Source organism: Lagenorhynchus albirostris, chromosome 21 (genome assembly GCF_949774975.1).
Source record: "Lagenorhynchus albirostris chromosome 21, mLagAlb1.1, whole genome shotgun sequence".
NCBI classification, from domain to species: domain Eukaryota; kingdom Metazoa; phylum Chordata; class Mammalia; order Artiodactyla; family Delphinidae; genus Lagenorhynchus; species Lagenorhynchus albirostris.
In genome coordinates, this window is record NC_083115.1 from 21850491 (window position 1) to 21872586 (window position 22096).

A 22096-nucleotide genomic window follows, 5' to 3' on the forward strand; every position below is an offset into this window, starting at 1 on the left:
CCCCTGCGTTCTCGGTGCCTGGTTTTCAGCCCAAGCAGCCCAGCGCGCCTGGACTCTCGGCGGCGCCTCTCGGCCGCTGGGGGAGCCCGGGTCAACCTGGAACGCGGACCCGGGATGCGCGCGCCCCCTCCCGCCCCCATAGTCCCGCCGCGGCGCCCGGCCCGGACCCTGCGCAGCAACCGACCTGGAGAGACGCTGCCCGGAGAGCCCCGCAGTGGCCCCAGCCCTCCGCGGGCTGACCCCCAGTGGCCCCGGCCCACAGGTGCGGGCGTGAGACATCCCGGGGTCAACGCCGCCGAGCTTCCGCGGTCCCTCCGGGGCGGGTCGTCCTGCATCCGTGAGACACCGCCACATCACGAACGGCATCACGAACTCTCTAAATCCAGCTCCCTACCGGCCCCTCACCCGTCCCCAGAGGTTCGTTTATTCGGTTTTCGAGTCTACCGCCCTGCAGGACACCGATGACTTCGTGCTGCGCACCGTACTTGGCTCTTACTCCATCATCGCGTTTAATTCTTTCAGCAAACCCAGGTAGGCGGTGCTACCTCTGTTTTGAGACTAAGGTGCTCGAATCTGGGAAGAGGCCCTAGCCCTGTATGACCTCTCCAGGCCAGGGCAAAAATGTGAAGCACCTCCAGCTGTGGCCTGGTCTCAGCCTCCACAAGAGTGCAGCTGTTAAAAGCCCCGCCATTCATCCTCAGGGTGAATTTCGTTCAATTCAGCAATTGGGATCTAGCAGAAGCCTGTCTTTGTAGGTAGCTCTCTCCTTACCCTGCAAGAGGGGACTGGAAACAATCTATTTAAGCTCCTTTCAAACCAGAGATATAATGCATCAGTCATCTACAGCATTACACTTTATTGACATATAATAACCAACTTTTAATAACACTTTATCATTGTAAAGATCTCTCCCTTACTTTTTTTTTTTTTTTTTTTTGGCCACAGCTCAGCATGTGGGATCTTAGTTCCCCAACCAGGGATCCAGCGGGCGCCCCTCTGCAGTGGAAGCTCAGAGTCTTCACCGCTGGAATGCCAGGACAGTCCCCTCTCCCTTACTTTATTACAGTTCATGTCATAATCACAAGTTGCTCCATGAAGCAGGTGATTATCTTTGTTTCATGGATGTAAACTGAAGCCCAGAGAGGGTCAGAAGCTTTGCCCAAGGTCACACACCTATAAGGCAGTTGGTTCCTTATTTAATGCCGCCCCCATATCTGCAGTAATATAGACATTCCTATAAAGTATCACACATTTCAGCTATCACAATGTACACAAATACTATTCTACCTATTATACATGCAATTTTTTCAGGTGCAGAAGTTAAAGAAGTTTAGGACTTAGAAAACAAGAGATTTTGTTGTAATGAAGTTATTTTCCTTTTGTGTAGTTTGAAATATCCATCAAAATATTTCATGGTTCCATTATAAAAGCGATGGATATAATTTAGAGGGAATAGCTCATCAAAACCTAACTACCAAGTGTCACTTTGAAGTCAGTTCCAGAAACGATCCTTTCTCGATTTCTGGAACAATGTCATTAGTATATGTTGAACCATGTGAAAATGATGGTATTTGACTGATTTTGCCCTACAAAACCATAATTTCATATGGCTTAACTTACTGTGATATTAGTTATTTTATTTTACAGTCTTGGCCAGTTTGGGCCTGCATCTTTCTTCCTTCTGGGGTGTGGGACGGCAGCCCTGGGTACTATAAGAATCCTTTTCCTTCTGTGCCTCTCCTTTCCAAGAGCTGCATATGACTGTCATCCTAGCAGGAAGCTCATGTTGGTTACACATGGTCACAGGCACGTGATGCCCTCACAGAGGTCATACTCAGTACTTTCTACAGTAATAGAACTGTCCTCCAGATGGAGTTTGTTTACATATTTTATATTCAGAGCTAACAAAATTAATTTTGCAGGTGAATTTACCTTGTTGTGTTTTTCTCTCTAAGCAATGAAGTGGAAGTTAAAAAAAACGATTTTCTCATTCAGTCCCACAATGGTGTTAATAATGACTTAGCTGCTAAAGCGTAAGAATGCCCTTCTGCTTCTCAGGATACAGTTTAGTATTTGAATTGTGTCTGCACTTCATGGTAGGTTGGGACCTTGAAGAAATTACTTAAATTTGCTGCATTTCAGTTTCTTTACCTGTAACATTTGAGAAACTGATGCACCTGTCATGATTGGTGTGTGTGTGTGTGTGTGTGTGTGTGTGTGTTGAATGTGTGTGAAATGCAGGCTCTGGTTAAAGGTCAGCTCCTTTCTTCCTCTTCCCTTCCACGTCTCTCTGACACGTGTGGCGAATCCCACCCATATCTCACTCAGTGTGCATATAGTCCATCTGTGAGTGAAAACCTCAGTGGTCAGTAAGAAGTGCTTTCATTACACAAATAAGATAGGACAGGTATTATCTTTATTTTTCTGATGGGGAAACTGGGAACAGAGATGGTAAATAATTTGCATAAGAATAAAAAAAGAAAAACATATAAAACACTAATCTTGTTCAGAAATGCAGTAACAGTAACAGATGCACCAAATATTTATTTCTAGTTCAGTGACACAGCATCTAGTGGGTTCTGCAAACCAGATACAAACAATGTGCCTATATTTGTACAGTTAACTACTTCAGATACCTTGTGGTTAAGAAGTTTCAACTATGTTCTAAATGACTGACTAATAGGAAATAGAACAAACGTGAAGTTTAGTATTTCCTTTTTACTCAACAGTGGAAAAATCAATAGGGGAAAGCGAGAAGGGAGCTAATATTTCGGTTGAGAACTTCGACTGTGTACCAGAACTTGTGCCAAGTTACACATGTCACATCTTTTAAATTTTATAAATCTGTTAGGTAGGCATCTCCATTTTACAGATGACAAAACTGAGGCTCAGAGAAGGTAAATAACTTGCCTCAAATCATTCAGTCAATAAGAAGTAGAATTAGATTCAAACTCATATCCTGGCACTCCTAGACATTGTTGGAGAAAGTACCAATTTATAGATTTTTGGAAGGAAATGTTATCAAGAGGCTTAAATATTCAGTCTCTCTGACTCAGTTATTCTACTAATGTAAAGTTATCCTAAGAAAATGGTTTGAAATATAGAGAACAGCTTATTGAATAAAATTCTTCATTAGAGAGTTATTCATAACAGGTAGAATGTGAAATGAACCTAGTAACCAATACTGGGGAAATGGCTAAGGAAACAGTAAACTGTGGAGCTTCCATGGGATGGAATATTACACAGCTGGTAAAATAATCCTTCCCCCAAAGTTTGTAAAACTGTGAGAAAATGTTCATGTAATAAGGTTAGGTGAAAAGAACAAGATGTTAGGATATATTTTTATCTATTAATTATAATAATGAATTGATAGTTATTAGTAATTAATTATGATAATATGATAATATAATCAATTATTTATATAATATTTATTTATTTATTATGGTAATTATTTACACAATAATTAATTATTTGTATAATTATTAATTAATATAATTAATTATGATAATATGATAATCTCAACCATTAAAACACATGCACAGAAAAAGAACAGGAATGCTAAACACCAAAATGTTACCATCAATTATCTCTGGGCGATGAAATTACATTTATTACTTTTCTTATTTTAATCTTTTATTAAAATTAGTTTTATTAAAATGAATTTTTACCAAAAATTTAACATTTTTTCTGTAAGCAGATAAACTATTAAAAAGCCAACAATTGTTTCTGATTTTAAAGTCTGTGTTTTCTCATCCACGCTGCATTCACTAGTGAGGTCTTGGCTCTTAATTTTATCTTCCTTGTCAGTTCCTTGGCTGTCCAGGTCCCTGTCATTGTCGCAAGGAATCCGAGCAGGTGACTTGAGTGTGAACATACCCATCCAGATAGGTAATAACAGGGAGGGTCAGGGGTAGGGAGCCTTCTGCCCTCTGCTCTTACTCCTCCCTTCTCTTTTCTGACCCCAGTGCCCAGCGTGGTACCTGGCATATGGTGGACCCTCAGTGAATGCTGGTTGAACGGATGAATCCTAGCCTTACTTTGTAATTTTCTCTCAGCTTTTGCCCCTGTGTTACATTCGGCTTCGAGCTCTGGTCAGCTCTAGTCTAGTTCCAACATAGTGTTCATGAAGGCCATTCGCTGAGGGCCTATTAATTGCCACACTCTGTCCTAGGCTCTTTATACAATATACCGTTTACTTCTTAACAACCCTGTGAGGTGAGTGTTATTTCTTCCGTTTCATAAGTGAAGAGACTGAGACTCAGAGAGAGAGAATTAGAAGTTACAAACTGCAGAGTCAGGACAGAGATTCAGAACCTAGTCATTGTCAAACTCCAGGGCTTGTGCTATTCAACCACTGTGTTGGTACTGATTCTTCATATGTTGCATTTCTGATCATGACTTCAAGCCAAAAATGATTCACATATATATATATACTTTGGATATCAGGAAGGGCAGAATGAACCCACTAACAAGCCAAAGGTTTATCAGTCACCCTCTAAGGGCAAGGCAGGAACAGTTAGTTGTACTTCTCCATAATTATGTATGTAAAAGTATATGTGGTCCCGCATACAATGATAATATGTTTTTTTCAAGCCCCAAATCAGGACACATGATCTGCCAAAGAATTTTTTTTTAATATTTATTTATTTATTTATTTATTCATTTGGTTGCACCAGGCCTTAATTGCAGCAGGTGGACTCTTTAGTTGCAGCAGTCAGTCTCCTTAGTTGTGGCATGCAAACTCCTTTTTTTTTTTAATAAGTTAGAATATTTCTTTAAAAACAATTTTAAAAATGCAAAACATTAAGGAATTTAAAACACCACATTTTCGTTAATATAGAAAGAATTTTCACTAGAGTTAGGCAGCCACCCCAAAACAGCATGGCAAAAGGGCATTGGTATAAAGGAAATAAAATACTACACAAAAATCCAAAACAAAACTAAAAACATTTCAAATTAAACCTGGAAGACTAGAAGATTCCAACAGCAGATTTCTGTCCACTGCTGAAACATTCCAAAATCCAAGCTTCAAAGGCGCCTAAATGTATCTTAAATAAAATTTTTTTTAAGAAAAAAAAAGAAAGAAAGCAGTGAACCTGGTTATAAATCCTGCAATATATTACATTTAAAAATATCCTAGTACAACAAAAACAAATTATAAAAGAAATGAAACAAACAAACAAATAAAAACAGTAGCTACAGAGGTTACCTGTCTGAGCACCTACATTTTCTTAGGAGGGGATGGTGTCTCACCAGCCACATAGCCCATAAACCTTCTCAAAAAGAGCCAGGAGAAAAATGTAATGCAAGATTTGATTTCACAGTGTCTCTAAGCGCCCCAGACCCCAGACTGGGGACTCACTGAATGAAGAGAATTTCTTTTTCCTTTGTTTTCTTCTTGAGAAAAAGAGGGGATGATCTTGAAAGTCAATTACTTCTTTCAACGCCTTCGATGCCTTTTCAAAAGTCTGATAAAGCACTTGACGAAAGCAAGTCTCTTGATGGATTTTTCTAATGTTCCAGGGTATTTTCTTACTTGATAGCATATACAGAAATACTTCAAAGTTCAGTGGAGTTAAAGCCAGCAGAAATGACCAATCAGAAGAAAATAACTATTAAAAATTTTAAATGGAATAGTTCGTATTAGTGTGTTTGTGTATATACATAGTCCGCTTTTCATCGTGGGTGACATAAAAACAGTAGCAGAAAGAATTACTTTTAAATACAATTCAGAATTACAATTTTAACAATGTACAATAGTTTTACAATAATTCAGATTTTTGCATGGTAAAATAACTATGCATATTTGATAAATATACATTTTTACCTCTCATAATAGCAAAGATTTTAAGAAAGTTACTAAACAATATGAAAATATATTTAACTTTCACTTAATAGCTGGGCTGTTTGGGTTCTTCCAGTATGGTTTGCTCATATTCTTTGCCTTACTTTTTGAGGGAATTCAAGAGGATATTCATGTTTTTAAACTCTAAGATGTCCATTCTTGTCCATTCAGTGGACGATCCAGAAATAGTTGGTAAGGCTATGTTTTAGCATAGTGTGTCTGCACAAAAGATGGATAGTGAGTAAAACTAACAGTGAAATAACCTCAGATATTTCTTCTAATGTACTTGGTTAATTTGATAATTTTTTTAAAAGGCTACCTACATTTTTCCTGGTGCCTTATCCCACCCAACAGAAACCTTGAGTTTTTCATCAAATAGAGAAGGTGTTCTATTTGTGTTTTAAAATTCACTAATCTATATACATGTGATATGTAACTATTCAAAGTATATGTATCATCATCTATGTGGCAACCAGATGGTCTCTACACACATATGAATGATGATTTAATTAAGCGGTGCCTTCTCCCTTGTTTATTTCTCTATCCCAAATAGTGTGCATCTTCCAAAGTATGGTCATTTAGTAAAAGAAGTACCAAGTGAGCCAGAGGTACTTATATATTCCACAATATGTCACACAATAACCCTGTACAACTCAAATTCTTTAGATGAGATGAGAATATCCTAAAATAAATTAGAAACTCCTCTTATGTATCTTTTTCTAAGGTGAAATGAGACACTGCACAGATCAGAGGTGCTATTCTGTTTGTCAACAATCAACCTTTCACTCCATTTTAATATTATTTAATTCTATGGAAAAAACAAGTTTTATTGCATTCCTTTTTTAAAATGGTGGGAAAACTGTGCAAGTAAGCATGATCAAACGTCTGTTAGAGCTGGTTAATACTGATCTTATTGCCTCGAAGTCTCTCTAGTAGTGTCCAAGAAATTATGTTTAAGGTCCATCTGAAGGAAAAAAGCGCTGGAGAGACAAGAAAGGACTCGGGTAAAAAGCTTCAGAGGATTGTAGGGAGATGGAACTTGCTGCTTACGTTGAGCTCTGGAGCATCTCCATTTCTTAACACGCCTTCCAAACCATTCACTGGGATAGTTTTACCCATGGTTAAAGGCTCATATTATATGCAGTTTGGGGGCTTTTATAAATTCAGAAGTAAAGTAATATAAAGAGTAGAATATTGAAGGATTCAGAGTAGGGCTATAAAAGACTCAATACTGCTAAATAAGTCCCCAAACAAAAATGTTCAGTCCGCCCCACCCCAAAACCTATGTGTAATAGGAGAAAATGCACAGCAAGAAGCAGAGGAAAAGCATGTAGCGTGGAATAAATCACACACTGAACAGTCTAGAACCAAAGGAAAAAAAGCAAACAACATACATATACACAAAAGCCTAAGAAGCAGCTATTCCCCTCATGTCTTTAGGTGAGTACCTCTACCCAGTAGATTATAGTTATGAAAACAACTCGGTTGTTTTTTCTTTTTAAAGTAAAAAACTGTTTCCCATCCTGCTCCATTTTCTAGAATCTTTTTGGTTGGTTGGTGTAAACAAAAAGCAAAGCACATAAACATGCAAGCGTGCACGCGCACGCACACACGCACACGCGCACACACACACCCCTAAAATGTGAAAAATGCAGATATATAACTCTGGTATTAGAAATCACTTCAGCTTTATACTTAGGAACTTATAGACCCTTGATTCGCCCCCCAAAATATTTTTCCTTGTCCTTATTCTTTAAATGCCCAACCACCAAAAGAAAAAAGGAAAAAAATAAAAGGCTTTAAATGCATCTGTTTCAAGTCAGTGCCTTGTTAACAAAAATGGTAGCATTTTCTTCACTTTGCATTGTTAAAGATGCAGGCATAGATCAGGGAATGTTAAGACTAGCATGTATTTTTAAAAAAGCAACATAAACATAGCATATATCTTTCAAAAAAGGCTAAAACACTAACAAATACAAGTCAATGCACATATTTTTAACTAGTGCAATTGTATGTACAATGGAGTAAATGTTATTTTGTGTGCCAGACATTGCAATACTGTTCATTTCCCTTTTATCGTGCAAACATGCCAACTTTATCATTAAAAAAACCTTTATTGGGTCACATCCATGTTGCCCTCCTACCCAAATTAAGGGGGAACAAGTCAATAAAAGAGCCCCTCAAGATTTCATAACTATGAACATAAAGCTCCTAGATAATAGTGTATAGGCTGAATTTTCAGATTTGTATTAAAAAAATTATAATTTAGGTAGATGTCTTCCTCATGGATTACAACACAATGTGAAGTTACACTACTCTGAAATTTGTACCAACTGTACAAAAACAAAAACAAGAGACCATGAAAAAATTATGTTCTTCGTGGCCTGAGAGCCTACACATTTTTGAGTAATTTAAAAGGGTAACTATGAGAGCCTGACATTTTTCTGTATCTCACCTCTTCTGCCTCTCTGTCTGTAGGATTTGTAAATCAAAGTCAGTAACATCTTAGTAGCAAAGGTCTCGTCTATCTCCCCCTCCTTCCCTCGTAACTAATCCTACTCAAATTTCCTCTCATCTTCCTGAGCATTTTCCATGAACAGCATTGTAAGTTTGTTTAAAAAAAAAAAAAGGGAAAAAGGAAGTTTTACAAGGGTTTTGTTGGTTAATTATTTACTGGTGGAATCTCTCCACCAGGAGTTTGATTTCATTGGCTAGCAGTTGGTTTCCGTTGAATAGGCCCCTTGCGAGCTTGGTGAGCAGCTCTCGCTCTGTGGTTTCAGGGTCGCTGTCAACAGAGCTGGAACTTTGCTCAGGTTGTCGACAGCAGTGTTGGCTGGGGGGCCCAGCTCCGGCTCACTAGTCTCACTGGCCATGGACACCGTGGAGAGCAGGGACATACGCCAGGTGAGCCGGCCAGAGGGCAGAAGGGAGGCGACATAGTCTGCTGTGATACCAGCTACATCTAGATTACAAGCCTTATCAAACCTACATTTGCACTGGCCTCGCAGACACAGAAGGAGCCGTTGTCTTTCATCAACAGGTCAATGCCACACACATTCATTCCCAGGATGTTAGACACCTGGATAGCTAGCTGTTTCCCGTGTTCACTCAATGAGCACATCATCCGTACACCACCCAGTGAGCAGTTGCTTTGCATCCTCCCATCTGTTGAACAGCGTAACATGGTGCCAACCGCACGGCCTCCCACAACAATGACGCGTACATCCCTTCCATGAGACTCTATAACACACTTCTGAAACAGGTATGGAGCTTCATGGCGAATAAGATGGCTTAGATCAGCCAAATGGCGCTTATCGCGAGCCAAGAAAACTGCTTTGCCTCTACGACCCCGTGTATTCCTCACCACCACTGGGAACTCCAGTACTTCAGCTTCATCAATCATTTTACCAAAATTTTCATGACCACCATAAGAGAAGGTATCTGGCAGAGGAATACCATGACCTGCCAACTCTTGAAACGTCCAGAACTTATTACCACAGTTCAGGATGGCTTGAGGTCGGTTCATCCACCTGCATCCCATCTTCTCTAGATGGCGCAAAACAGTGATGTCACTATCACTTTGCACCCAAGGGGTTGGTACTCTCACTACCACCACCTGAGGGTAAGCAGTAATTAGTTCTCCTTTGATACGAAGACCCAGGTTTCCTTGCTCAGCTGTCAGCACCACCTCATCCATCACCACAGCCCTAAAGTCCAGTTCCTCCTCACAACATTTGGCCTTGAACGCTCATAAGATCTCTTTTTGAGGATAGTCTTCCCTGATTCGACGATCTGTCAAAAACCACAACTTGGCGGCCACAGAGCTACACGTCTTGATCTGCCTGTTCTTCCTTTTCTGGGATTACTTCCTCCTGAATGTAGACTCTTTCTAGGAATGTAGGAGCTCTCACAGAGTCTGAAATCTGTAGTGCAGGCTGGCAGGAAGGACAGGTGAGAACTCTAGGGCCGAAGCTTCAGTCCTCTGCTGAAAAATCTCCTGGGCATGTGAACTCTTAGTTGTGGCATGCATGTGGGATCTAGTTCCCGACCAGGGATCAAACCCGGGCCCCCTGCATTGGGAGCGTGGAGTGTTAACCACTGCGCTACCAGGGAAATCCCTGCCAAAGAATTTTTAAAGAATTATTCATTTTTTACATGGAAAGAATAGATGAATCCATTATGTATATGTATATGTGTGTATGCATATATGTATATACATATACACATAAATATATTTCATGAACATGAAATAAATAAATGTCTGGTAGGACTTGTGAAAATTTCTGAGGTTGAGTCTGGGCTTAACAGAAATAATGCTGTGATTAATAGAGTTGCTGGTTTGGGCCCAGGAGGTGAAATCTGTGGCCCACATGGCTCACATTTGCCATCTCAAGATCATGTACTTGTCAGTTTTATAAAGCTTATATGTTACATCACATGTATCGTTTCTACTCAGGCAGGTATGATGAGAACAGAATAGGTGTTCTCAAAAGAGATGGAACTCGGGGCTTCCCTGGTGGCACAGTGGTTGAGAGTCCGCCTGCCGATGCAGGGGACATGGGTTCGTGCCCCGGTCCGGAAAGATCCCACATGCTGTGGAGCGGCTGGGCCCGTGAGCCATGGCCGCTGAGCCTGCGTGTCCGGAGCCTGTGCTCCGCAATGGGAGAGGCCACAACAGTGAGAGGCCCGCGTACCGCAAAAAAAAAAAAAAAAAGAGATGGAACTCAAAAAAAATTGGGGATTGAAGATCACAATGCATCATCCAAAAACACCAGTGTTTCAGGTATAAAAACTAAGCAGAGGAAGAAAACTACCTATGTTGATTTTTTGACACTGTAAAGTATATAATAAAAGTCACCTTTCTTTTTTTTTAAATTTATTTATTTTTGGCTGCATTGGGTTTTCGTTGCTGTGCGTGGGCTTTCTAGTTGCGGTGAGCGGTGGCTACTCTTCATTGTGGTGCGCAGGCTTCTCATGGTGGTGGCTTCTCTTGAGCACGGGCTCTAGGTGCACGGGCTTCAGTAGTTGCAGTACGTGGGCTCAGTAGTTGTGGCTCGTGGGCTCTAGAGAGCAGGCTCAGTAGTGTGGTGCACGGGCTTAGCTGCTCCGCAGCATGTGGGATCTTCCTGGACCAGGGCTCAAACCTGTGTTCCCTGCATTGGCAAGTGGATTCTTAACCACTGTTCCACCAGGGAAGTCCAAAAGTCACTTTTCTTAGTAGAACAAAACGAGAACTTCCAAGGTGAAGAGTGGAAAGAGAATCTCCTTGATTGAGTCAGAGACTCTGTTCCTGAGATGCACTTTTGCATCGAAGTCTCATTAATTCCTGCTGCTGCCACTGTGCCCTCCATAAGAACTGCTCTCCCCAGCTGTGGCCTAAAGTCCCCCTATCTCTGAGGCACAGCTGACACAAAGCTGATGGTTCAAAAAGACTTTACCAAAGGTCGATGGATTACAAAAGAGAAATAAAAAGATATACCATAATTTGAGTACTCCTAATCAGAGAGAGCTTATCTCCGGAGGTCATGGACCCCATCCTTCCTTACATGGAATTCTGCAGAAATGGAAAGGGCTCTCCTGGGTCCTTTCTACTGATTTCTAGCCTACCCCCAATGAGGGCAGAAATTAGCTTAATATACACCATTTGGGAGTGCCCCAACACCTAACCCAATGGAGATCACCTGAGTTCCCCATCCTGCCACAGATCTGGATTCTTATGTGATGACATGCATTTCCCTTCGGGACTAACTCTGGGGGTGATCATGCCAGGGCAGTCCTACCTTAACCTAGTAATACAGGAGCCGCCAAATACACAGGACAAAAGGTAAAAGTTCACAGTAACAAGGCGGGGGTCATTTGCAAATTGCAGTTAGTCTAGAAACTAAGGAAAGATACCAGGAGCTTTGGTTTATATACAAAATAATTCTCAGGACATAGGTTAAATAAGAAGAAATGGCAGTATTCTGATTTAAGAAGTAGTCTTCTAATTTTTACTTGTACATTCAATTGAGTTTAATTAAATCTTTGTGTTATTTTTCATCGGTCTTTCTTGGATTTCACATACAGTAACCAACATCCTGGTTTACCTAGGACTGAGAGGTTCCTAAACTCAGGACTTTCTGTCCTAAAAGCAACAGTGCTGGTCGAACCAGGACAGCTGTCACTCTGATTACAGCCCCGACTGAGAACCTACTTAAACTATGAACTCTCTTCCAAGGAATGGGTGAAAACACTTGATATTTTGTGTAAAGTTTCATGAACTACCTGAAACCCACTACCTGAACCCCCAGATGTTCATGGAGCCTGGGTTAAGAAATCCAGACTTATATAAATACATTTTGGATTTTTATGTAAACTTATTTAAATCTTTATTTCCTGAAGTAAAATCATACTTTATGCAAAGGGTCAAATCCAATTACCTTTTTGAGATTTTATATTATTTTATTTATTTATTTTTGGCCACGTGGCATGTGGGACCTTAGTTCCCCAGCCAGGGATTGAACCCACGCCCACTACAGTGGAAGTGCAGAGTCCTAACCACTGGACCACCGGGGCACCCCTAGATTTTATATAATTTAAAATCAAGATTTACTTTGGTGTTTTTCCTTTTCAGTCATATCTAGAGACCGTGTTGGAAAATATCAAGAATAGAGGAAGAATAAGAAGATTTACTTGATGCTGAGAAGTGGCTGGAAGGATTCAGAAACTTGAGAGAAGAATTTGAAAAATATGACCCAGAAAAAATAGGTAAGGTAAATGTGTTTTAAGAATCATACTAGGTCCACATTTAATTATTTTGTACTTAAGAATAGTTCAGATTAAAAATAATACATATTCACTGTGGAAAAATTAGAACCTACAGGAAAGTACGACCAAGAAAATATACATCACCTAATAATTCCATTACTTGGTGACCATCACCATTATCATATTGGTATATTTCTTTCTTTTTTTAAAAAAAAAAATTTATTTATTTATTTATTTTTGGCTGCGTTGGGTCTTCGTTGCTGCACGCGGGCTTTCTCTCATTGTGGCGAGCGGGGGCTACTCTTCGTTGTGGTGCATAGGCTTCTCATTGCCGTGGCTTCTCTTGTTGCGGAGCACGGGCTCTAGGCACATGGGCTTCAGTAGTTGTGGCACGCGGGCTCAGTAGTTGTGGCACACGGGCTCAGTCGCTCTGCAGCATGTGGGCTCTTCCCGGACCAGGGCTCGAACCCGTGTCCCCAGCATTGGTAGGCGGATTCTTAACCACTGCCCTACCAGGGAAATCCCCATGTTGGTATATTTCTATCAAGTCCTTTAAAAAGTAAACAAATAAATAAAACAAAAATTAGGGTCAGCCCCAATTACTTTTATTTGTGAACATAGTTACTATTATATTGTGAACATTTCAACAAACCATTAACTAGAATTTTCACATGAATTTTAAAGTCTGCTCAAGATTTTATCAAATGACCATAAAAAAACCTACTTTTTTCTACTTTACTCTCAACACTCTACACTCCAATATTCCACTTCTTGTCACCAAATGTGTGTGGGTTTTTTCCACACCAACCAATTCTCCAGTTCTCTGTGGGTGTCACCAACTGGGTGTCCTATGATTTAAATCAATTCTGCTACCTGGAGATAGCATCAGAGCTCTCGAGTTACAGGCTTAGTCTCACAAGAATGCCTTTCCCCACTCCAGACACCAAGTGCGAAGTCCAGGTTGTCACCTGTGCTCCGCACAAACTGGTCATGAATCGGAGGTTCCCATGACCCCTCCTCAGGTTCAAGAATTTGGTAGAATGGCTAACAGACCTCAGGAAAACAGGTTACTTACTAGATTACTACTTTATTATAAAAGGCTACAACTCAGGAATAGGCAGATGGAAGAAATGCAGAAGATAATGTATGGGGGAGGGGTTCGGAGCTTCCATGCCCCTCTGGGTATGCCACCCTCTCAGCACCTCCATGTGTTCATCAACCCACAAGCTCTCCAAACCCTGTGCTTTAGGGATTTTTATGGAGGCTTCATCACATGGGCATAATGGATTATTAACTCGATCTCCAGCCCCCGCTCCACCGAAGATGGGGTGGGGCAGGGCTGAGCAGCCCAAGCTTCTAATCATGGCTTGGTCTTTCTGGAGACCAGCCCCCATCTAGGAGCCCAGCAAGAGTTACCTCATTAGAACAGAAGACATTCGTATCACTTAGGACATTCCAAAGATTAGGTTCATCAGGGGCTCTGGGTCAGGAACTGGGGTCAAAGACCATATACTAGAACAAAAGATGCTCCTAGCACTTTTATCACTTAGGAAATTACAAAGGCTGTGGGAGCTCTGGCCAGGAACCAGGGATAAAGACAAAGTATGTGTTTCTTATTATATCACATCACAATTCTCCAACTAGTGTTGGGCATGTAAGTTATTACCAGTTATTCACTATTATATTTAATAGTTCAATGAATATGCATCCATTTTTGTGTATTTATTTCTTTAGGACAAAAAAATTGTGAATATCTTTAGGAATATTGCCAAAATTGCTCTTTAAAAATTCCAATTCACATTCTTACTAACACTATATACACATACCAGCATTAGCTTCCCTGGCTTACATTGGGTGTATTAGTTATCTATTGCTGTATAACAAGTAACCCTCCCACCCCAATTTGTCAGCTGAAAACAGTAAGCATTTGTTATCTCTGAGTTTCAATTGGTCAGGAAGCTGGGCTGGGTGTCTCTGGCTCAGAGGCTCTCATGAGACACAGTTCAGCTGTCAGCCAGAGCTGCTGAATGAAGCCTCAATCCGGGGAGGATCCACTTCCAAGTTCAGGCACTGGCCGTTAACCAGACACATTCATTCCTTGTGATGTAGGCCACTCCACAGGGCAGCTCACAACACAGCCGCTGGCCTCCCTCAGAGCAAGCAAGCAAGACAGAGAAAGTACCCAAGAACGAAGGCTCAGTCTTCTTATAACCTCATTTTGGAAGTAATGTTCCATGATGTTGCCATATTCTGTTTGTTACAGCAAGTCACTGACTCCAGCCCACGTTCAAGGGGAGGGCATTATACAAGGGCATGCACAGCAAGATCTGGAGACTATCACGGTATTTTCATTTTGATAAAGCTTTGCCAAAACTAACAACTCAATTTTATTTTACTTTGCTTACATTTGATTACCTGTATAGTTGAACACATTTTTTTTTCTAAGTTAATATTTTATCTAGTAAACTAATGTTTATTGAACATTTACAATTAGCCAGACACTGAACTAAGCATTTTATGTACATTTTTTCATGCAGTCTTCCCAACAATCCGGTAATGAAGGCACTATTATTAATCCCATTTTACAGATGAGGAAACTGAGACACAGATTTTTTTGTTCATTATCAAAGATTATGTAACTGGTAAGGAAGCTCCGCAGTCCATGCTCTTAACTAGTCTTGTCTTATATGCTTCTCATGCCCATGTATGTATTTGTACTTTATACATATGTATATATCCATAAATAATATATACAACTTTATTTTAAAATTATACATACATATACTGTACAAATATTTTTGAATTTTTTTCGCTGAACATTGTTTTTGAGATTTATATAAGTGGATACATGCAGATACATTAGTTCAGTCATTTTGGCTACTGTGTAGTATTCTGTGGTGTGAACGAATCATTTCCTATTTCTTTAAGACATATTCACATGGTATTATTTATTAGAGATTTTAAAGATAATGGTTTATCTTATAGGTTATTTGCAGTGTTTTTGGTTTTTTTTTTGCGGTACGCGGGCCTCTCACTGCTGTGGCCTCTCCCGTTGTGGAGCACAGGTTCCGGACGCGCAGGCCCAGTGGCCATGGCTCACGAGCCCAGCCACTCCGCGGCATGCGGGATCCTCTCGCACCAGGGCACGAACCCGCGTCCCCTGCATCGGCAGGCGGACCCTCAACCACTGTGCCACCAGGGAAGCCCTATTTGCAGTGTTTTGATTTCTACTGATTTGTATCAATGTTCTCATAAGGAAAGGTTAGTTTCAATTTCTTCACATTAGAGGTAATGCTACACTGAACAGCTTTCTATACATTTTCTTGAGCACATTTTCTAAGACTTTCTCCAGAGTAGACACCTCAAATGGAATCATTGTCCAAAATCGTTGTGCAATTTAGTCAACAGCAATGTATAAAATTTTCTGCTTTGACTATATCCTTGCTGTGTTAGTTTGCTAGGGCTGACATAATAAAATACCACAGTCTGGGTAGCTTAAACAACAGATATTTATTTTCTCCTAATTCTGGAGGCTGGAAGTCAAAGATCAAAGTGTCTTCAGGTTGGTTTCTTCTGTGGCCTCTCTCCTTGGCTTGCAGATAGCTGTCTTCTCCCTGTGATGTCATTTGGTCTTCCCTCTGTGAGAGTCTGTGTCCTAATTTCTTCTTCTAAGGACACCAGTCCTATTGGATTAGGGCCCAACCTAACAACCTCATTTTACCTAAATTACCTCTTTAAAGATGCTATCTCCAAATAGACACATTCTGAGGTACTGAGGGCTAGAACATCAACATCATCATATGAATTTTGGAAGGACACAATTCAGTCCCTAACACTTGCAATAGTTGGTTCTATCAATCTCAGTAGTTTCTAAAATCAGTTTAATGGTTGTAAGTGGTATTGTGTCATTTAACCTGCATTGACATGTCTATTTTCCATACTAGACAGTAGTTCTTGAAGCTAGGGCCTTTGTCTTACTGATCTTTGTGACCCCACTGGGCAACACATAATTGGCATTTAGTAAATACTTACCATTTGAATTACATTTTTAAATCAACTTGAAGACAAAGAAGCTAGTAGGCTCCGCAGGCTTAGCCTGGTTAGAATTCTTATTTTCTTCTAGGTTGTTTTTATTAATTTCTTAAAATTCTATTAAATTCTTTTAAGTTGTTTTTTTTAATTTCAAGATTCATAAGGTACATAGTTGTCATTCATGTAAATAATTCCCCGTTTTGATTATCCAGTTTGCATCTTATCAAGGAGCTCTGCTTTCTTCTTCTTTTACTGTGAGTCTCTGAAAAGCATTTCCCTGATTTTTAGAAATCTCAAGAAGTCTAGGCAAGGTGGGGACACAGTAAACAAAATGCGAAGTCAACCTAATTTGCTTTGGTTTTTAGTTCTGCCAAAGGTATGAAGCAGTTGAGTTAAATGAAGATTGAGAATGAACCTAGAGATTAAGTTATCAATTGGAAAAGATACTTGATCTAAGTGTTGAGCATTTGTTTGTATATATTCTTTCATCATTTTATGAATGACATAATTTTATAAAATTTTAAATTAAGTTAGTCTGAAATATACAGGTTCTAATTAGAAAGAAATAACCTTTCACTAAAAAATTTCGCAGCTGCCTTCCTATTTCTGGATGTTTTAGCAGGGAATGAGCTCTCCCTCCCTGGACTGTTGTAGCACCTTATATGTAGTTGTTATCTTGTATAAATGACTATTAACATGGAGTTTTAATTCTCCAGTTGTAATATAAACCCCAAGAAGATAGTCACTATGACTTTACAGCCCTATTGTGTCTTATACGTACACAGTAGATACTCTAAAAAAAATATGCTAAATGCAGTCCCCAAATTGTTCCCCACCATCCTCTCCATGACTCTTAACAGGAAGAAAAAATTTAAAAACCCAGACCTATGATTTATGTGGCAACTCTGTAAGAAGCAGTGTGTGGTTCTCTCTCTCTCTCTCTCTCTCTCTCTCTCATTCTCTCGGAGGTTGGAAAGAAAGTTTTCAGTCCTGAAAAAGTTTGACTTACATCTGCAGGAGGAATATTCTGATGATTTCCTGTAGAGATACGACCTTGTAAATAGTCCCAATGGCATTAATTATTTGGATCTTCTGAGAAATGTGCAGGATCACAATGGTGAAGGAAGGGATCACACACAAAATCCTCCCTGAGCCCATCCACACGCTCCATATTGTTATTTCCTTTCTTCTAATCCACTAAGTTCTACCAGACTATTGATAAACTTTCAAGGAGACTCAGCTCCTTAGGTTCCTCACCTTTGTGGTGCTATGTCTTCCTGGAGACCTTGAATTGTGGACAAGTGGCAGTCTGGTCCATAGATGGTCCACGAGAAGTTGGCTTTTAGGAACAAAGGTGTTAACATGAAACTACTCTGCGTTGTTATTAAAATTATTAGTAATGTTATAACAATGACTTTCATAGAAGAATCAGTCTGCCTTCGCTAGCTGAGGAGGTTACCACAGTGCATGGGAGGATACAGAAGTGCTAATCTGGTCTGACTCACTCCATAATATTCCCGACACCACACTTTATTTTTAGCTTTGGTCTTCTGCAGCACTTGACCTTTTGCCTGGCTAGAGCAATGTACTGTGGAGCTCAAACCCATAACCCTCCCTGTCCCATGCAATGTAGGGCATGTATGTGTTAGATATGCCTTCTTTGGAAGTTCTGCAATCCAGAATGGTCTTTTAGGACAAAGCAAATTGGTTTATATTCACACACACACAGATACTCATGCACGCACACCTCTGTGGTAACATTGCCTTGCATGTCTAGGGACTTCCCTGGTGGTCCAGTGGTTAAGACTGTGCGCTTCCACTGCAGGGGGCATGGGTTTGATCCCTGGTTGGGGAACTAAGATCCTACATGCCGTGAGGTGCAGGGGTGGGGGGGCAAAAAAGTTTAAAAAAAACAAAAAACATTGCCTTGCGTGTCTGGTAAGACAATGTTTTTTCTTTTACATCTCTTCTGCCATCTGCTGCAAGAGATTAGTATAATCTTAACATTCATGAAAATATTTTTAAAATGTGGATAAGGCTCTTATACAAAAATATGCATCCCACTTGTTTATTTTATTTTTTAACATCTTTATTGGAGTATAATTGCTTTACAATGTTGTATTAGTTTCTGCTGTATAACAAAGTGAATCATCTCTACGTATACATATATCCCCATATCCCCTCCCTCTTGCATCTCCCTCCCACCCTCCCCATCCCACCCTCTAGGTGGTCACAAAGCACCGAGCTGATCTCCCTGTGCTATGTGGCTGCTTCCCACTTGTTTTAGAATAACAAAAACTTAGAAGCTTTTCCCTTCAAAAATAGAAGAGTAGTTAAATAAATCATGGAATATCCATACAATGAGCTACCATGCAGCCTTTAAAAATTATTTCCTGGGCTTCCCTGGTGGCGCAGTGGTTAAGAATCCACCTGCCAATTCCAGGGGCACGGGTTCGAACCCTGGCCCGGGAAGATGCCACATGACGCGGAGCAACTAAACCCATGCGCCACAACTACTGAGCCTGCGTCTAGAGCCCGCGAGCTACAACTTTGAGCTCGTATGCCACAACTGCTGAAGCCCACACGCCTAGAGCCCGTGCTCCGCAACAAGAGAAGCCACCGCAATGAGAAGCATACGCACCACAAGGAAGAGTAGGTCCCGCTCGTCGCAACTAGAGAAAGCCCACGCACAGCAGCGAAGACCCAACACAGCCAAAAATAAATAAATTAATTAAAAAAAAAAAAAGATTTCCCTGGGAAAGCTCCTTCTCCGTGCTTCCACTGCCTTCTGTATGCCCCCTTATGGTAGAACGTATTGCTTTTTAGTGTAATTACTGATTTCCTTACCCATGAGAGCTGGGTCTATGTCTGTCATGTCCACTATTTTGTTCTGTACCAGAGTGTAGGCACTCATTAAGTGGTGAAAAATAGACCATGACCATATCTGGCAGATAAGTATCACGTGGTTAATAGAAGTTTTCGCTGAGTGATTGAATATTGGATGGTTTAACATTTCCTCTTTCTTCTTATACTAAAACAAAAATTTTTATTGAGGTAAAAACATAATATTGATTTTACCATCTCAACCATTTTTAAGTGTACGTTTCAGTAGTGTTAATTATATTCACACTGTTGTGCAACAGATCTCTAGAACTTCTTCATCTCGCAAAACTGAAACTCCATACCCACTGAACGCTGATTCGTCCTCTCCTCTTCTGCCAGCACTTTTCTACTTTCAGTTTCTATGATTTTGGCTGCTTTAGATAACTTCATATGAGAGGAATCATATGGTATTTGTCCTTTTGCGATTGTCTTATTTTGCTTAGCATAATGTCCTCGAGGTTCATCCATGGTAAATCAAATTTTTGATATGAATTCTATTACCTCTGTAACCAGAAAAGAAGTTTTGCATAGAATCATAGAAGCTAGAATAACTCTAGAACTTATCTAGACCAATTTCCCCAACCCCTAACTTTACTTTTTCTAGACAAGAGACCCAGAAATAGAAAAGTAACTCGTTCAATGTTAAACGTTAGATAACGGCAAAAGTGAGCCCAACAAGTATAAAAATAAATAACAGAGGTAAATGTTTAGTCCTTTCACACAGTTTACAGCCCTTTTAATGCTTTTATTTTCTACTCTGTATTTAGCTGTTTAAAAACAATTGTGTCTTCTGATATTCCATTTCATCTTTGAAACAGAATCATCTGCCCAGGTTATTTCTTTGTTCAGAAAGTACCCAGCACTTTGTTAGGGATTGTGCTTCTTCAGTTTTGTTTGTAAAACGCATTCCACGCATGGTCAAGACGTTCCATTCTGGGCATGGGACTCCTGTTGGCGGGATGAACGGGCTTTTTTAGGTTAACGGGGGAATTTGACTCCTGGGCCACGCAAATCTAACAGGGTGGAGTCAGCAGCAGCGTACCAGAGATATCTTAGTTCAGCTGCTTGCTATTACGTAGCATTCTCTCTTCCTCCTCTGAAACAGAAAAATGTCCGTAGTTACAATTTATCAAATAATTGCCAAAGAAGAGCCTCTTGCTCTTGGTGCCCAAATGAGTTAATTAGTTCAAGGAACACGTATTATGAGTTTACCATGTGCCCTATTGTCATTTAGAGACACTTTAATACACATATTTCCTGAGATGATAAAAAAAAAAGAATCCGTGATTTTTAGAGCTAAGGGCTGTTAGCAATCACATAGTCAATTTTTTGACGTTTTATTTATGGGAAACTGAAGCCCAGAGAGGGACTCAGAGTCAAACAGCTAGTTAGTAACGTTCTAGAACTGAGAGGCCTGCTTCTGACTTGCTGGCCGGGGTTCTGGGCAGTGCTCCCAAGCACAGCACCTCCACCAAGAAGGATGTCATACAATCCCGGATCATATGTGGGCTTTGTTTCAAGAGGAACACGGAGAATCTCACTCAGCTTGTCTTTTTATGAACAGTTTGCTCTTTTTTCCCCCCTAATTTACTTGTCAGCATGATTTTCAGTCTTAATACCTGCCCTGGTTTTGAATCGTGAGCAGAAAACTCTGGAGATTTCCAGGCCGAAGTGATGTCAAGCTCGACAGTGTGTTCCAACCCTGAGGGATTATTTTTTCTGCTCTCCAATAGAGAGAACCAGGAAAGGAACTTCCAAACCTCACCTGAGACTGGGCCCTGTGATGTATTATGCATGTCCTTTGGTTGATGTCAAAGGATGACTAAAATCTGCTCTGAGAGGGGCCTTTGGCTTGGTGCTTTCAGTTTTGTTTATGACTGGAAGGTAGGAGTTCTTCTCTAAGTGTGAGGTTACAGTACATTCTGGCAATCTTTCTAACAGAAACACAACATTTTACCTGTTAGGATTTGAGGGAGAGGAGCCTCTGCAATGTTTTACTGTGATTCTCCCACAGCATCCTCTAAAGCACAGTGAAAATGACTTCAGGAATTTTTTTGGTAAAGACTGCTTCAGACTTTGTACTACTTTACGACTTTGTAAGTATATACTACTGATATGAAACTTAGTGGATATATGTACAAATAAACTATCGTAATTCTCAGAAATGTAGGAAAAAATTATGTCATTATGATACCTTGTTCTGTAGAGTTCCAAAAGTCGAAATAATATTCTTTGGACAAAAAGTACCCCAAACCGGGCTTCCCTGGTGGCACAGTGGCTAAGAATCCGCCTGCCAATGCAGGGGACACGGGTTTCAAGCCCTGGTCTGGGAAGATCCCACATGCCACGGAGCAAGTAAGCCCATATGCCACAACTACTGAGCCCACGCGCCTAGAGCCTGTGCTCTGCAAGAAGAGAAGCCACCGCAATGAGAAGCCTGCGCACCGCAACGAAGAGTAAGCCCCTGCTCGCCGCAACTAGAGAAAGCCCGCGCGCAGCAACGAAGAACCAACGCAGCCAAAAATAAATAAATGAATAAATAAATTAAAAAGAAGGGCTTCTTTTTAGGGCACCACTCCCTGGTGGCGC

General features: G+C 40.5%; 1 long non-coding RNA gene and 1 pseudogene across 3 annotated transcripts; one reads left to right on the plus strand and one right to left on the minus strand.

The window, feature by feature from the left end:
* Positions 1 to 190: 190 nt before the first annotated feature.
* On the plus strand, positions 191 to 19344 carry LOC132512723 (uncharacterized). 3 transcript variants are annotated; one of them, XR_009538303.1, is made up of 5 exons: positions 191 to 531; positions 946 to 1101; positions 12459 to 12592; positions 15130 to 15234; positions 19068 to 19344. It is a non-coding gene; the product is annotated as an uncharacterized LOC132512723 (long non-coding RNA). The 3 variants fall into 3 exon arrangements; XR_009538304.1 differs by lacking the exon at positions 946 to 1101; XR_009538302.1 differs by lacking the exons at positions 191 to 531; positions 946 to 1101 and having other exon boundaries at positions 10919 to 12592.
* LOC132512786 (beta-citrylglutamate synthase B-like) lies at positions 8516 to 9668 on the minus strand (annotated as a pseudogene).
* Positions 19345 to 22096: the final 2752 nt, after the last annotated feature.